Raw genomic sequence first — 19,091 nt, 5'->3', positions numbered from 1 at the left:
AAATTATTCTTTATACATCCCAAACATAACTCAAATTCCCTTATTCCAGTATTAAAGATCCTTCACAATCCAACTCCAAACTACTTTTCTAGTCTCTCTCTGTATTATTTTAGTTTACACAAACCCTCCAGTACCCTGAACAAACACTGTGCCCTTGCTCATGCCATGCTTCTTATCTTAAATACTTAATCTGTTTTCTTTACTTTTTTTTTGTTCTGTGAGAATCCACATTCCCCCTTCTGCCTACCCACACACAGTTTCCCCTATTATTAATATATTGCAGTAGTGTGGCACATTTCTTGCAATTGATGAACCAATAGGTTATTATTAACTAAAATCCATAGATAATACTAGGGTTCACTCTGTGCTGTACATTCTGTGAGTTTTGAAAAGTATGTACATGTTTCTCATAGAATAGGACCACACAAAATAGATCCCTGAAAATATCCTGTGCTCTACCTGTTCATCTCTCTCTCCCATATAGTCCTTGGCAACTGCTGGTTTTTTACTCTCTCCATAGTTTTGCCTTTTCCAGAATGTTATATAGTTGGAATCGTATAGCCTTTAGAGATTTAATTCTTGCACTTACCAGTATACATTAAGGGTTCATCCATGTATTTTCTAGCTTGATAGCTCATTTCTTTTTATTGCCAAATAATATTCCACAGTATGAATGTAGTACAGTGGTTTATCCATTCACCTATCGAATGATATCTTTGGTGCTTCCAAGTTTGTGCAATTATGAAAAAAGCTCTGGGAACATTTATGTGTAGATTTTTGTGTGAACATAAGTTTTTAACTAATTTTGGTAAATATCAAGGAGTGCAATTGCTGGATCATATGATAATCCTGTGTTTCACATTGTAAGAAACTGCCAAACTGTTTTCCAAAGTGGCCATAAAATTTTGAATTCCCACCAACAGTGAATGAGAGTTTCTGTTGCTGCACAGTGTTATCAACACTTGATGTCTCCAGTGTTTTAGATTTTTGTCATTTTAGTAGAAATGTAATAGTAGTTTCTTTTTTTAAATTAAACTTACTTAATATATTGATTTATTTCAATTGCCAAATAATTGTACATATGACATAGAATATGATGTTTTGATATGTGTGTGTTGTGAAATGGCTACATCAAGTAATTAATATATGCATTATCTCACATACTCTCTGAGTTTGTTTGTGCTGCTACAAATAATTACCTGAAGCTGAGTAATTTATAAACAAAAGATGTTTATTTGGCTTACAGTTCTGCAGGCTGTACAAGAAGCATGGTACCAGCATCCACATTTGGTTATGCCTTCAGGCTGTTTCTCATGGTGGAAGGGAAAGGGGAGTTGCCATGTGCAGAAGTCATATGGTGAGAGCAGAGTCCAGGGAGAGAGAATGAGCTGCCAGGCTCTATCAACAACCAATTCTCATTGAAACTAAGAGTGAGAGTTCACTACAGCAAGAATAGCACCAAACCATTCAGGTGGGATCCTCCCACATCATCAAAACACCTTCCACTAAGTCCCACCTCCAACATTGGGGATCACATTTCACTACCTTGACAAGTATCAATCCAAGTACAGTAATTTTATAGTAGAATTTTACAACAGAATTTAAAACTACCACCAGTACTAGTGTTTCCTCTGCTTCTATTCATTGTATCTAACTATTGAAAAATGTTACATTTCATGAAGATTTGGGGTTTACATTTTTTTGAAACTTTGGATCTATTCTTCATGTAATTAGGTTGTATTTAGTTTACTGTAATAATGATAATAGGCTATATATAATATATATAAATTATAATATATATAATATATATAATATATATTATATATATAATATATATAAATTATAATATATTATATATTATATATATAAATTATAATATATAAAATTATAATTTATATATAATATATATAGCCTATTATCATTATTTATAATATTATATTATATATATTATATATATATAAAATATATAATGGACCAGGCACTATTCTAAGCATTTTATCAGTATTAATTTGCTATGGGCCAGGCACTATTCTAAGCATTTTATCGGTATTAAAAAATTAATACACACAAAATCCCTATGATGTAAATACTATTATTACCCCCTTTTTACAGATGGGGAAACAAAAGCACAGAAAACTTAAGGGAATTTCCAAAGGTCAAATATCAAGCAAGTGGTAGGGCTGCATAGTGAACTCAGCCTGTTTCTGGAGTTTGCCCTTGTCTCTATTATAGCCTTTCACCTCTCCATTTAGTCTCTCAATATAATACCAGTCAATTTTTAAGTTGGCCATTTACATTGAACTAATACAGATCTCTTTGGTGGCTTTTTTCTCATGATTACATTTTGTCAGTGATTAAAAGTACCCTGTGGCATTATGTGTATGTGTTTTAGGAGAAAGTTCAGAAAAGTACTGTGAGTATATATGATCAGTTACATAAATTCCCATGGTAAATTTCCTCAAGAATAAATAAAATTATATTGTAGTTAACATTATTCTCCCCTTAGACCTTATTTGCTTTGCCTTTAAATTATATGTTTTTGGGATTATGTTAGAAGTTAGGTGAACATGTAGAGCAGCAGTAAATTAGTAAATTGATTAAGAAATTTTAGTTTTTGAAGCAAGAAACTAATGAAGTATTTATTATAGCTAATTTATCCCCTCACATAAAAGTAAAATTCATTCTTGAGGGAAGTAGTCTGACTAAATGCAGCCAGGAGGAACATCTGCCACCGAGGGACCAGGAAATTGGGAAGGCTGGTTAACTCAAACCAGATCTTCAGAGAGGAGTCATTAAGAATGGAGAGAGGGAGAACACAGATGCTGGGCTGAAGGAGAAGGAAGCAGGGAACCCTGCATAGGGCTCTTGTGCACCGGGATTCATTCCTGGTCTCCAAAAACTCCTGGGGACAGAGTAAGTTGAGCAGAGGGGGAGCAACCTTCTCTCACCATGAACCTCTAGAATACTGGCAGCAGGAGAACCCACAACCCCCACAGACACTTAAGCGGCAAGGAAAGCTGCTTAGAGAGTTGATGGGGCAGAACACCAGCTGGCGCGGAGCCCAGAGGGCTTGGTGCAGGAACATCCATGGTGAAGCACAACCAGGGGCTCCCATACCCCCAAAGTTTTCCATGCTCCCCTAGGACACTTTAGCATTAGGGGAACTGTCTGACCTGAACAGAACAAGGGAATCTTCCCCATGAGATGTGACTGCTTCTACCCAACAGCCCCCCCTGTCTGCTGGCCTCTTATGGGGCCCCAGCTTGGCCATGCCTGCTTGCATTACAGTCTTTGATGCCCAAATGGGGTGCCTGCCAAGGGCCCGCATCATACCTTCTGTGCTGGAAGACCATGCCTGACCATGAAAGAGCTCCAGCAGAGTGGCCCACACAGATGTGTACCAGCACACTGGCATCTTTCTCCCACTGCAGCCTCCCCCAAGCTGTTTTGCTGGCATACACCCACAGCCAGGCCCCAGATCATTTTGGTGGTGCACCATGAGCAGAGGCAGAGATTGACTCCACTTCCCCGCCAGTTTAGGTCTTCATGTGCACCCCACCATGTCGCTGCTGCTAACATGAGTGTACCCTGCCCCACCCCGCCCCACCCTGCTGCACCACCACTGCCTGTGAAAATGCTCACAAGGAGACCAGTGGCCCCAGCCCCACCATGCACTGCCATTGCTGCCAGTGTGAACACACAAATGGAGACCTCCATCTCAGTGCCTGCCAGCACTCCACCCCCCACTGCCACTGCTGCCAGCACAAATGTGTGCACAGACACCAGTGGCTCCATGCACAGACACCAGTGGCCCCATGCCACCATGCCACCGCCACTGCTGGAAACATCTGAATGGAGGCTAACACCCTTGCACCTGCTTGTATCCCACCCCCAGGTGACAAGCATGTACCCCACCTTGCCATGCTGCTACTGCTGCAACCACATGCTAACAACCATGGATCCCACTGCAGTTACTCAATGGAGCATGTTGACTGTCACCACCCATTGCACTGTTGTGGCCAGTGGTCTGGAAACATGTTAACCCTTCCATCACAGCAGGTTTCTAATCTCAAGGAGCTAGAGAACTAAGTTGGTGGCCAACACTAGCCTCACAGAGTTACGGCATGCAGCACAACAGTGTTGAGCTGAGCCTTGATCTGATAAACTCTTCCAGAAACCAAGCCAGTCGACTGAACCCATCTTATAATACAATAAAACCACTAAGGACATCAAAGAAGATAAAAGCAAAAGGAAAAACACATTTAAAAGATGGCGACTTCAAAGATTGAAGGAACATCAGCCTATACAGAGAAAGAAGCAGCACAAGAACCCCAATAACTCAAAAAGCCAGAGTGTCTTCACACTTCCAAAAGAATTCACAAGATGCTGAGCAATGACTCTTAACCAGGCCGAAATGACTGAAATGACAGAAATCAAATTCAGAATATAGATAGGAATAAAGATCACCAAGATTCTGGAAAAAGTCAAAACCAAATCCAGGGATTCTAAGAAATACAATAAAATGATACAGGAGATGAAAGATGAAATGACCATTTTAAGAAAGAACCAAGCTGACCTGATAGAGCAGAAAAAACTCACTTCAAGGATTTCAGAATACAATCACAAATATTAACAGCAGAATCAACCAAGCTGAGGAAAGAATCTCAGCTTGAAGAAAAGTTCTCTGACATAACTCAGACAAAAAAAAAATAAAAAAGAAAGAAGAATAAAAAACACCTCTGAGAAATATGGAGTTGTGTAAATAAACCAATCTGTGATTCATCAGTGTCCCTGAAAGAGAGGGAGAGAAATCGAGCAACTTGGAAGACATATTTCAGGATATCATCTAATAAAATTTTCCCAACTTCACTAAAGAGGCCAATATTAAAACTCAGGAAATGGAGAAAACCCCTGTGAGATACTATACAAGATGACTATTCCCAAGACACATAGTCATTAGCTTCTCCCAGGTCAAATTGAAAGAAAAAATGTTAAGTCAGCTAGAGAGAAGAGGCTGGTCACCAACAAAGGGGAAAGTATCAGGCTAACAGTGGAACCCTCAATAAAAACCCTACAAGCCAGAAGAGATTGAGGGCTATAAGCAATATTTGTAAAGAAAAGAATTCATAGCCTGCCAGACTAAGCTTTATAAGTGCAGACGAAATAAGGTTCTTTTGAGAAAAGCAAATACTAATGGAATTTGTTACCACCTGGACTGCCTTAAATAAAGTCCTTAAGGGAATTCTAAACATGGAAATGAAAGACCATTACCAGCCACCACAAAAATACACTTATGTACATAGACCATTAACACTATAAAGCAACCATACAAAAAGTCTGCATAATAACCAACTAGCAACATAACAGAATCACATCCATACCCGTCAGTACTAACTTTAGAATGTAAACAGGCTAAGTGTCACAATTAAAAGGCACAGAGTGGAAAGTTGGATAAAGAAGCAAGACCTGGAATCAACCCAAATGTCCATCAGTGACAGACTGGATTAAGAAAATGTGGCACATATACAGCATGGAATACTATGCAGCCATAAAAAAGGATGAGTTTGTGTCCTTTGTAGGGACATGGATGCAGCTGGAAACCATCATTCTTAGCAAACTATCCCAAGAACAGAAAACCAAACACCGCATGTTCTCACTCATAGGTGGGAACTGAACAATGAGATCACTTGGACTCAGGAAGGGGAACATCACACACAGAGTCCTATCATGGGGAGGGGGGAGGGGGGAGGGATTCCATTGGGAGTTATGCCTGATGTAAATGACGAGTTGATGGGTGCAGCACACCAACATGGCACAAGTATACATATGTACCAAACCTGCACGTTATGCACATGTACCCTACAACTTAAAGTATAATAATAATAAATAAATTTTAAAAAAAAAGAAGCAAGACCCAATAGTAAGCTGTCTTAAAGAGACCTATTTCACATGCAATAGCACACACAGGTTGAAAGTAAACGGATGGAGAAAAATCTATGAAACGAATGGAAAACAGATAAAAGCAGAGGTTGCTATTCTAATTTCAGACAAAACTGACTTTAAATCAACAATAATCAAAAAAGTCAAGGAAGGGCAGTTCATAATAGTAAAGGACACAATTTAACAAGAAGATGTAGCTATTTTAAATACATATGTGCCCAACACAGGAGCACACAATTCATGAAACAAGTTATCAGAAACCTATGAAGATATATACATAACCACACAATAATAGCGGGAGACTTCAACACCTCATTGACAACATTAGACAGATAATCGAGGCAGAAAACTAACAAAGATATTTGGGACCTGATCTTGACACTTGAACAAATGGGACCGACAGAAATCTACAGAACTCTCCACCCTAAAACAACAAAATATACATTTTTCTCATCTGCATATGGCACATAGTCTGAAATTAACTACACAGTTGGACATAAAACAATCTCCAGCAAATTAAATACAAAACTGTAATTATACCAAACGCATTCCAGGACCACAGCACAATAAAAATAGAGATCAATAGTAAGAAAATCAATCAAAGTCATACAATTACATTGACATTAAACAACCTGCTCCTGAATGACTTTCAGATAAATAATGAAATCAAGGCAGAAAATAAGAAATTCTTTGAAACTAATTGGAACAAAGATGCAACGTACCACAATCTCTGGGACACAGCTAAAGGAGTGCTAAGAGGGAAGTTTATAGCTCTAAACGCTCACATTAAAACTTAGAAACATCTCGAATTAACAACATAACATTACACCTAGAGGGCCTAGAGAAACAAGAGCCAACCAACCCCCAAGCTAGCAGAAGACAAAAAATAACTAACATCAGAGCTGAATTGAAGGATATTGAGACATGAAAAGCCATACAAAAGATTCAAGAATCCTGGAGTTGGTTTGTTGAAAGAATTAATAAGACAGACTGCCAGCAAGGATATGAACAGACACTTCTCAAAGGAAGACCTTTATGCAGCCAGCAGATATGAAAAAATGCTCATCATCACTGGTCATCAGAGAAATGCAAATCAAAACCACAATGAGATACCATCTCATGCCAGTTAGAATGGTGATCATTAAAAAGTCTGGAAACAACAGATACTGGAGAGGATGTGGAGAAATAGGAGTACTTTTACACTGATGGTAGGAGTGTAAATTAGTTCAACCATTGTGGAAGACTGGCAATTCCTCAAGGATCTAGAATTAGAAATACCATCTGACCCAGTGATCCCACTACTGGTTATCTACACAAAGGATTATAAATCATGCTACTATAAAGATACATGCACATGGAATGTTTATTGCAGCACTATTCACAATAGCAAAGACTTGAAACCAACCCAAATGTCTATCAATGATAGACTGGATTAAGAAAATGTGGCACATATACACCATGGAATACTATGCAGCCATGAAAAATGATGAGTTCATGTCCTTTGCAGGGACATGGATGAAGCTGGAAACCATCATTCTGAGCGAACTATCACAAGATTAGAAAACCAAACACCACATATTCTCACTCATAGGTGGGAATTGAACAATGAGAACACTTGGACACAGGGTGGGCAACATCACACCCCAGGGCCTGTCATGGGGTGGGGGGCAGGGGGAGGGATAGCATTAGGAGAAATACCTAATGTAAATGACAAATTAATGGGTGCAGCAAACCAACATGGCATATGTATACCTATGTAACAAACCTGCACATTGTGCACATGTACCCTAGAACTTAAGGTATAATTTTAAAAAAGAGAACCTTTAAAAATATATATATAGACTGCCAGCTAGACTAATAAATAAAAAATAGAAAAGGTTGAAATAATCATAAATGACTCAGGGGATGTTACCACTAACCCCACAGAAATACAAACAAACAAACAAACAAAAACCTCAGAGACTACTAAAACACTCCTATGCACACAAACTAGAAAACCTAGAAGAAATGGGTAAATTTCTGGAAACATAAAACCACTGAAGATTGAACCAGGAAGAGATCAAAGACCTGAACAGACTAATAATGAGTTTCAAAATTGAATCAGTAATAAAAAGACTACCAACTGGAAGAACCCCAAGACCAGGCAAATTCACAGCTGAATTCCACCTAATATATATAGAAAAAAGAGTTGGTACCATTCCTACTTGAAACTATTCCAAAAATTTGAGGAGGAGAAACTCCTCCCTAACTCATTTTATGAGGTCAACATCATCCTTATACCAAAACCTGACAGACACACACACACACAAAGGAAAACTTCAGGCCAGTTTCCATGATGAATGTAGATGCAAAATCCTCAACAAAATACTAGCAAACCAAATCCAGCAGCACATCCAAAAGCTAATCCAACCACAATCGAGCACATCAAAAAGCTAATCCACCACAATCAAGCAGGCTTTTTGTCCCTGAGATGCAAAGCTTGTTTGATATACTCAACTCAGTAAATGATTCATCACATAAACAGAACTGAAAACATAAATCACATGATTATCTCAATAGATGTAAAAAAGGCTTTTGATAAAATTTAACATTCCTTCATGTTGAAAACCCTCAACAAACTAGACATTAAAGGAACATCCTTCTAAATAATAAGAGCCACCTATGACAAACCCACAGCCAACATCATACTAAATGGCCAAAAGCTGTAAACATTCTCCTTGAAAACTGGAACAAGACGAGGATGTGCTTTCTCAACACTTCGATTCCACATAGTACTGGAAGCCTTAGCCACAGCAATCAGGCAAGAGAAAGAAATAAAAGCATTTAAATAGGAAGAGAGGAAGTCAAAGTATTTCTGCTTGCAGACTATATGATTCTATACTCAGAAAAACTCGTAGTCTCTTTCTTAAATCTCCTCAATCTTATAAACAACTTCAGGAAAGTTTCAGGATACCAAATCGATGTACAAAAATCAGCAGCATTCCTATATACCAACAATATGCAAAATGAGAATCAAATTAAGAACACAATTCCATTCACAACAGCCACAAAAAGAATAAAATACCTAGGAATACAGCTAACCAGGGAGGTGAAAGAACTCTACAAGGAAAATTACAAAACATTGCTCAAAGAGATCAGAATTAACACAAATCAATGGAGAAGCATTCCATGCCCATGGATAGGAAGAATCTATATCATTAAAATGCCCATACTGCTCAAAGCAATTTACAGAGTCAATGTTATTCCTATCAAACTACTAGCGACATTCTTTACAGAATTAGAAAAAAATTAAAAATTCGTGTGGAACCAAAACGAAGCTGGATAGTCAAGGCAATCGTAAGCAGAAAGAACAAAACTGGGGGCATCATAGTGCCCAATGTCAAACTATACTACAAGGCAACAATAATCAAAACAACATAGTACTGGTACAAAAACAGATATATAAACTAATGGATCAGAATAGAGAGCACAGAAATAATGCTGCACACCTACAACCATACAATCTTCTATAAAACCAATGAAAACAAGCAATGCGGAAAAAATTCTCTATTCAGTAATTGTGCTGGGATAACTGTATAGCCATATGCAGAAGATTGAAACTAGATTTCCTCTTTACACCTTATATGAAAGTCAACTCAAGATGGATTAAAGACTTAAATGTAAAACCTAAAACTATAAAAATCCTGGAAGATAACCTAGGGAATACCATTCTGGATATAGGACCTACCAAAGAATTCATGATGAAGATGCCAAAACCAAGTGCAAGTAAAATAAAATTGACAAATGGGACCTAATTAAACAGAAGGGCTTTTGCACAGCAATGGAAATACTTTTACACTGTTGATGGGAATGTAAAGTAGTATAACCATTATGGAAAACAGTGTAGAGATTCCTTTAAAGAAGTAAAAGTAGATCTACTGTTTTATCTAGCAATCCCACTACCAGGTAGCTACCCAAAGGAAAAGAAGTCATAATACGAAAAAGATGCTTGCACACACGCATGTATAGCAGCACAATTTGCAATTGCAAAACCATGGAACCACCCCAAATGCCCATCAGTCAATAAGTGGAAAAAGAAAATGTGGTATATATACACCGTGGAGCACCACTCAGCCATAAAAGAAAATGAAATAAAGGCATTTGCAGCAACTGGGATGGAATTGGAGACCATTATTCTAAGTGAAGGAACTCAGGAATGGAAAACTAAATATCATATGTTCTCTCTCATATGTAGAAGTTGAGCTATGCGGATGCAAAGGCATAAGAATGATACATTGGACTTTGGGAACTCGAGGGAAAGGGCAGGAAGTGGCGAGGGATAAAAAACTAGACATTGGATACAGTGTAGATGGCTTAGGTGATGGGTGCACCAAAATCTCAGAAATCACCACTAGAGAACTTATTAATATAACAAAACACCGCCTGTTCCCAAAAACCTATTGAAATAAAAAAAATTTTAAGCAGTAACATTCCCTTACACCAACAATGTGCAAGATGAGAACTAAATTAAGAACACAATAGCCACCCAAAAAAATAAAATACCTAGGAATACATCTAACCAGGAAAGTGAAAGAACTCTACAATGAAAATTAAAATGGGGTTGTATTCTTAATTAGTAGACACTAGGGACTACTTGAGGGTATAGGGTGGGAAGAAGATTAAGGATTTAAAAACTACCTATAGATTACTATGCTTGTTACCTGGCTGTCAAAATAACCTGCACATCAAGTCTTTGTTACATACAATTTACATGTAAACCTGTACATGTACCCTGAACCTAAAATAAATGTTTTAAAAGACAAACAATAACAAATATTGGTGAGGATGTGGAGAAAAGAGAATGCTCATACACTGTAGAAATGTAAACTAGTACAGCATCTATAGATAACTGTGGGAAGATTTTTAAAAATTAAATAAAAATAAAATTTCTTCTCTTTAAATCCTTTTGTTGATGTTCTACCTTTTTACATAGAGGTGAGTATAATATACTGAAAAGAAATTCACCTTTGCATTCAGAGACTGGTATAAATTCACAACTGTGTCACTTATATTAGCTGTTTGACTTTGGACAAATTAGAAAATTACCTGAATCTGAGACTGCTTATCTATAGAGTTAGGAAAATAGTATGTGCCTTGTAGAATTATTAAGCAATGAATGAGATAACTAATGTAAAGCCTTAGCACAGTTCCTGTTATATACTGTAAGCATTCAGTAATATTTACCTTCTCTGCTTTTCATCACCTTTCCTTATAAAAATAATTTTAAGTGCTTAAAATAAAACATATAAAGAAATTCATTAAATCAAATTAAAAAATCACATTATACTAACCACAAAGATTAACATAGTTGCTAAGACTGAGCATCAGAGGTGTTGTAGAGCTTCTTAGCAACCAAGGTAAGAAGAAATGTAACAGAGCTTTCATTATGAAAAACAACAGAAATAACCAAGTGTTTTCTGACACTAAATTTGAAAGTAAAGTTTTCATTTGGGACCTTGCACAGATATTAAACAAGATAATCAGCAATGTCTTTAACCCTTTCACAGCAATTTCAATTTGTATGTCTAGTCATTTTATATGACTATTTCTAGAAATAGCCCTCCATAATGTTATGGCAGTATAGCATTAAAGTACACCTTCTAATGATGATTTTGTAAGACATTGACTTAATATGGGCAAAGTATATAGACTTTCAGTGATCTCTCTTAATCTGAGGCAGTGTTTCCCAAAGCGTGGTATACATCCATACCACTGCTGGCACCTGAGATGATTTGAAGTATACTTAGATGGATTTATTTTATTTTACCTGTAACAGTTATGTGTTTATTTGATATTTATTAGGAAAAATTATCTACCTATCACATCAAACCCATAATTTCATGAATGAAATTTAAAAAAGGCTAAGCAAAAGATTTAGGAAAAGTATTTTAAGGGAAGTTTAAGAAAAGGTTAAATAAAAGTGAGTCAACTAAAAAAATCATAATACATGTAATACCCAGATATTATAATGCAGGTAGCAAATATCTAGATATGTCAAAACTTGTGAAGGTGGTTTGAAAAAATCTGAAATATAGGAATCATTTATCTAAAGAGAAAATTGCCTAAATATGCAGATGCTTAGCACATATTTTAGGTTTCACTCCCTAGATATAATTTAGCATAGCTCATTTTTTTTTTTTTTTTGTCTGTCAGTCTTTGAAGAGTTCATGTACCCTTAGTAAATTTTATAGTATTCATTTTTACTGGCACCCTCTTTTATTATGGGCTCCTTTTTATAGGCTCTTTAAAGTCTGTGGTTAGAAGTAGACTTAATTGAAAGGAAGTACTTTCACACTATCTCCCAAATATAACCTATTATATAATCAATTTAGTATTTTAATTGTTTTAAAAAGCAAAGTTTTCTGATAACCAGGAAACTAACTCAGTTTTTCAAGCTATTCATTTGACCACAATTATATGGAGTTGGTACCTACCTATAGATTTTAATTGATATTAAGTTAGGTTGCTAAGTTCAGTGAAAAACCTTCAGTAGTGACCATCTGGAAGGAAGTCGATATCGTCTTCTGAGGAATCATTCATGTTCCCAAATAAATAAGCAGATTCTGCCAGCAGTATCCTCTGGCAGACTAGTTATGATTTCAATGGTTCTCTATTTTCTGAGCCTACAAAGTTTGAAATTTAATCATTTTGGTCAATTTGAGTGATGTTGTATAACTTGCTTGATAGTTTTATAGTGGTAAAGATAAAAACGTAGTAAGTTCCATTTCATTCATATTAGTCAAGGAGATCCCCCAAATAAATAGAATCATAGAATGTACAAGTTGAATACAGCATGAGATCATTTAGTGTATGGATGGGAAACTGAGATTTAGGAGGAGAAATAGTCACACAGCAAAACAGTGGTAGAGCCAAGACTAGAATTCAGGGCTGCAGACTTCCTCTCTGCGATTAAGACAGCCTTAGACAAAACCTTCCTTAGGCATAATAATTATGATCTCTAACATATTCAATGTCAAGTACTATGCTAACTATTTTATGTAGATATGTACATTTTGTCTTCTGAGGTAAGTAATACTATCTACTTCCCTTTTCAGAGAGACCTGATGCTCAGAGAAGTTAATTAGCTTGTACAAGAATAAAAGTAAGTAGGCAGGTAATCAAGATTTAAACATAGGCAGCGTAATTCCAAATTTACAGACTAGTGAAATAACAAATATCTGATACAGTGGGTCTAATAAAACAGGGATTATGGGCAACTGGAGTGTGCATGGTCCACCAAAATATATTGAAATTCAAGTTTTTAAATTAGTGTACTGGTCAAACAAAATTAATTAGTGAGCCATATCCAGCCTACTGGCAGCCAGGTGGCAGCCTTTATACTACTTCTCACTCAGTAGGAATTTTAGTGAAAACTGAATGTCTGGATTATGGCAACCATTAGAGGTCCTATCTCATGAGCAAGGGAATGGCTTGTAAACATTTCCTAATGTATGAAAATAGGTCTATAGACCATTTACATCGTTGCTACAATTCCACATACTGTAGCTGTATTTCTGCCAGTTTCTTTTAATCTTCTGAAGTCCTAATCAATTTATTTTAATGTCAAAGATATTAAGTAAGCACATCATTTGTTGTGGTTGTTGTTATTGTTACTGTTGTTTGTAACTTTCTGATTCTGGCCATGACAAAGTAATTGGAGTTCAACTTGCCTTGTTGACATAAATAATAAAAAAAACCAGCCGGGAGAGGGGAATAAATGAAACCTATTTCCAGACTGTGGCATAGTGGGTGGTAACACAACTAGAGCACAGTGGTCTCCCTGAATTGAGAAGCTAGATCAGAATTTGAGGAGGCTGAAATGGCTGGGAATTTTGCATGATAATATTAGAGAGGCCATAACTATAGAGAGAAATAGCCCCAGAAAATTGCTTAAAAATTCTTTTGAGTATTTGGCCAAATAAAAAGCTGCATATGCATATAGTGAAATTCAGCAATAGCTGGTAAAGACAACTACCAGGGACTGTAATCTATTTCTTGGAACTCATACAGAGCTAGAGCTACATGGAACTAAAATTCCAATTAGAAAGATTAGAAATATCCATGTTACATTCTCAGGCATTCAGGAGAGTGAGATCCCCAAAGAGTCAAGTCTTAATTATAGTACCAAACTATCCCTAAAATCAAAGTCACTCCAGATCTGCCCTGGCAAAGCTTTAAAACAAATCTAGAAGGGACTGACATCACTGGAAATGGCAAATTAGGAAACTTGAGGGCTCTATTCCTCCACAAAAGCAACTGATGAGCTGAAGATAATCATCAGAATCAACTTTTGCAAAGTTGGGGAATTTATGAAAAAACTTAAAACAACCAAAAAGAGGCTTGAATAAATAAGCTGTTGTTTTGCAGTAAAGGAGTGCTATGGAATGTTGAATTGCTGCCCACCGTACCCCACACCTCAGATTAGTGGGGGCCATGAGGGCAAATCTTATGTTCCTGATGAAAGTTGCTACTGCCAGAGGGAGCACAACAAACCCTATTCTCAAAGAATTGTGTTTGTGGGTTTTCCACCTCTCTGGCAACTACCTGACCAGTGCAAGGGCTTGCCTTTGTTTCCTCTCAATCAGAATTTTAATGGTTGAGGTGGCTTCATGGGCAGCTTTTGTTAAAAGGATTTAAAGGTACAATTATTGGTCACAGCACATCAGGGCAAGGAACGATAGGACAAGCAATAGACTGAAAAGCCTGGAAGGAGGAGTCTGTGAGAGGCAACACATAGAGGAATAAGGGCGTTTTAAAGCTCCCTGGGAAATTAAGAAGTCCACATGAATCCTCAGAGCTTGACACATGCTCGGAAAAGGCCTGAGAAGACACTAAGCTTTCACCTCTGGCTGACATTCAGGCTCCACACAAGCAGGATATGAAAACTAAAGCAGGGTTGTAAAAAGGCTGCCTAAGTTTTGAAGGAGTGCCCCAAAACAGACCAATCTGCAAAGAGTGAGAGTATTTTCTTTTTCGTATTTATTTATTTATTTATTTATTTATTTATTTATTTATTTGGCTTTAGTTGTTTAAGAAAACTATGTTTAAAACACCAGCTGGCTGCTAAGCTAACAAAACACAGAATTCACTGGCTACACAAGAAAAAGAATTCAGAATTTAAAAACATAATTTAGAAAAGTCACTAAACAAGCTAATACCAACCCACAAAAAACAGCAACAACAAACTCTGTAGAAGAGAGTGAACCTAAGTTCCAGGGTTACCACATTATAATATTCAAAAATTTCAGGTTTCAACAAAAAAATGAAGAAGTATGCAAAAAAAAATATGTTCTATACACGGGGGAAAAAAAGGAAAAAAGAAAAAACCTGTCTGTAAGGAAGCTCAGATATTGGACTCATTAGAAAAAAATTTAAATCATCTGTGTTAAATATGCCTAAAGATCTGAAAGGAACAGTATACAAAAATCTAAATATAACCACAAGAGCAATGTCTCACTAAATATAGAGTAACCCTCCTGTACAACCACTGAGTCAAAGAAGAAATCAAAAGGGGAATTTTTAAGTATCATGAGAAAAGTGACAATGGAAAAACAACATATGAAAATCTATTGATTCAAGAAAAGCAGTTCTAAGAAAGAAGTTTGTAGCAATAAATGCCTAATTTTTAAAAGGATATTACAAATAAATAAGCTACCATTATATCTCAAGGAGATAGGAAAAGAAGAACAAACTAAATCTAAAGTTAGCAGAAGGAAGGAAATAATAAAGATCAGAACAGAACAAAAAATCAAGTAGCAGGAAAACCATAGGAAAAAAATGATAATCCTGTGAGTTGGTTCTTTGAAAAACTCAAATCAATAAGACCCTAGCAAGACTAACAAAGAAAAAAAGACATGAGACTCAAATAACTAAAACCATAAATGAATATGGAGACATTACAACAGATACCTCAGAAATAAAAAGGAATATAAGGGAGTATTATGAACAGTTGTATTTCAAGAAATTGGATAACCTAGAGGAAATGAATAAATTTCTAGAAAAATATAACCTACCATGATTGAATCAGGAAGAACTGGAAAGCTCGAATGTGTCAATAACAAAGAGATTGAAGAAGTAATTTTAAACCTTTCAAAGGAAAGCACAGGGACATATTATTTTATGGCTGAATTCTACCAAATGTTCAAAGAATTATTGTTACCAATAATAATTTTTAAACTCTTTCAAACAAAGAGAGCTACAGGGACCACTTTCAAGCACATTTTATGAGGCCAACATCACCTTGATACCTAAGCCAAAAGAAAAAGACACCAAAAAAAAAAAACCACAACTGCAAGCCAATATATTTAATGAACATTGATGCAAAAAATCTCAATGAAATATTAGCAAACCAAATTCAATATATAAAAAACATCATACATTGTGATTATGTGAGGTTTATGTCTAGCATGCAAATCTGCATTAACATATGCAAATCAATGTGATACATTAGATTCACAAAATGAAAGATAAAACCCACATTATCATCTCAATTGATGCAGAAAAAATAATTTGACAAATTCAGCATTGTTTCTTGATGAAAACTTTTGACAATTTAGGTATAGAAGGAAAGTTCTTCAACATAATAAAGGCCATATATGAAAAACCTACTATAATCAATGGGAAAAAACTGGAAAGTTTTCCACTAGGATCTAATACAAGGCAAAAATGCCCACTCTCACTACTTATATTTATCATAGTGTTAGTAAGAGCAATCAGACAAGAATAAGCAAAAAGTCACTCAGATTAGAAAGAAATAAAAGTATGTCTGTTTGCAGATTACATGACTTTAAATTTAGAGAATCATAAAGATAAAAAAGCCTGTTAGAATTAATTAATAAATTCAGTAACATTGCAGATACAAAATCAACGTAGAAAAATCAGTATTATCTCAGCCAGGCATGGTGGCTCATGCCTGCAATCCCAGCACTTTGGGAGGCTGAGGCAGCTGGATCACTAGGTCAAGAGATCGAGACTATCCTGGCCAACATGGTGAAACCCCATCTCTACTAAAAATACAAAAATTAGCTCCACATGGTGGTGCACGCCTGTAGTCCCCGTGACTCGGGAGGCTGAGGCAGGAAAATCACTTGAAACCAGGAGGTGGAGGTTGCGGTGAGCCGAGATTACACCACTGCACTCCAGCCTGGTGACAGAGCAAGACTCCGTCTCAAAAACAAAAACAAAACAAAACAAAATGAAAGAAAAATCAGTATTTTCTCTATACACAAATAACGGCCTAGCAGAAAAATGAATCAAGAATGCAGTCCTATTTACAATAGCATCAAAAAAATTAAAATACTGAGAAATAAATTTTATTTTTATTATTATTAGTTTTTTTTAATTTTTTTTATTTTTTATTTTTTATTTTTTTTTTTGACAGGGTTTTACTCTGTCACCCAGGCTGGAGTGCAGTGATGTGATTATGACTCACTGTAGCCTCAACTTTCTGGCCTCAAGCATTCCTCCTGTCTCAGCCTCCTGAGTAGTTGGTATTGGGAAAACTAAATTTCAACATGCAAAAGCAAGAAATTGGACCCTTAACTTACAGCATACACAAAAATGACTCAAATGGATAAAAGACCTAAATGTAAGACCTGAAATTATAAAATTTCTAGAAGAGAACAGAAGGGGAATAGTCGTTGATACTGGCATTGGCAATCATCTTTTAGATATCATACCAAAAGCTCAGACTTCTGGTGCAAAAATAAGTAAATGGGACTACATCAAACTAAAAAGTTCTGCATAGCAAAGAGAATAATCAACACAATAAAAAGCCAACCTACAGCCTGGGAAAATATTATTTGCAAATCACGTAACTGACAGAGGGTTAAAACTGTACAACTCAATAGAAAAAAAAAAAACATGAACAAAGTGAGAATTTTAACAAAGAGATAGAAAATATTAAAAAATACAAAACATTTTCCTCTTGGCATTGGCACTGCCTTCTGGAAGAGTCATGAAGGCAATAGAGTTATATCACTATTTTATGGCTGGATGGAATCCATGTCCATCTATCCTTTCCAAGCCCATGAAGACCCAGCCAAGTTTGTCATGCCTGCGAACATGGCATCCTGGAGCACCATCCCCACCAGGACTGCTGGAGGCTACAGGAAATGTTCCTATAAAGACTGAAAAGTCATTTCAGATCAATTTAGGAAATATCTACATGGCAAAAGAGGCTGCTAATGCTCTTAGAACAAGCTTTCAACCAAAAGGAAAGGATAAAAAAGTAAAAATAGAAAAAGTGATATGACCATTACATATGATGCTGCCACCATTCTGAAACAAATGTAAGGGTTACATGCAGCAGCCAGAATCCTAGTGGTGCTGTCTAAGGCTCCAAGATATAGAAGTTGGAGATGGCACCACATCAGTGGTCATTATTGCTGGATCTCTCTTATAGTCCTATAATAAGCTTCTTCAGAAAGGGATTCATCTAGCCATCATCTCTGAGTCATTCTAGAAGGCTTTGGGAAATGGTATTAAAGTTGTAACTGACATGTCTTAACCTATGGAAGTAAATGACAAAGAAACATTTTAAAATAGTATAACCAACTTATTGAACTCAGTGCTTATTTTTCAGTACTCCAGTCTAATTTATCCAATGAATATAGATACAGTGATTAAAGCAAGTGATCTAGCCACAGCTACCATTGTGGATCTTAGGGATATGAAAGTAGTTAAGTAACTTGGTGGGACAGTTGATTGCAGTGAGTTAGTGAAAGGGATTATGACCCAAAAGGTGGAAAATTCTGGGATAGCCAGAGTTGAAAAGGCTAAAACTGGGCTTATTCAGTTTTGCTTCTCTGCTCCCAGAACAGATGGATAATCAAATAGTTTCAGACTTACCCATGTGGAACAAGTGTTGTGAAAAGAAAGAGCCTAATACTAAATTTAGTTAAAAAAAAAAAAAAACTGAAGATAACATCCTGCTCACACAGAAGTCTCTTCTAATTGTTGCTCTTAGTGATCTTGATTTACGTTTTCTAAACAAAATGAAGATTATGGTGATTAAGGATATTGAAAAATAAGGCATTGAATTTATTTGTGAGACAACTGGAAACAAGCCAGTTGCTTATATTGACTAATTCACTACTAACATGGTGGATTCT

At 36.3% G+C, this 19,091-nt stretch overlaps 1 protein-coding gene and 1 long non-coding RNA gene across 17 annotated transcripts in view; both read left to right on the top strand.

Moving 5' to 3' along the window:
- LOC105476707 (zinc finger CCCH-type containing 12B) overlaps positions 1–19,091 on the top strand; it is a 433,900-nt gene that overhangs the window by 231,606 nt on the left and 183,203 nt on the right. The window lies entirely within an intron of this gene.
- LOC139360847 (uncharacterized) overlaps positions 5,762–19,091 on the top strand; it is a 44,373-nt gene continuing 31,043 nt past the window's right edge. Inside the window, exon 1 of the long non-coding RNA XR_011618387.1 lies at positions 5,762–19,091. This exon is cut by the window's right edge and continues 15,681 nt beyond it. This is a non-coding gene — a long non-coding RNA (uncharacterized lncRNA).

This window comes from Macaca nemestrina, chromosome X (assembly GCF_043159975.1).
Source record: "Macaca nemestrina isolate mMacNem1 chromosome X, mMacNem.hap1, whole genome shotgun sequence".
Classification (NCBI taxonomy): Eukaryota; Metazoa; Chordata; class Mammalia; order Primates; family Cercopithecidae; genus Macaca; species Macaca nemestrina.
This window is presented reverse-complemented; position numbering and strand designations above follow the sequence as displayed.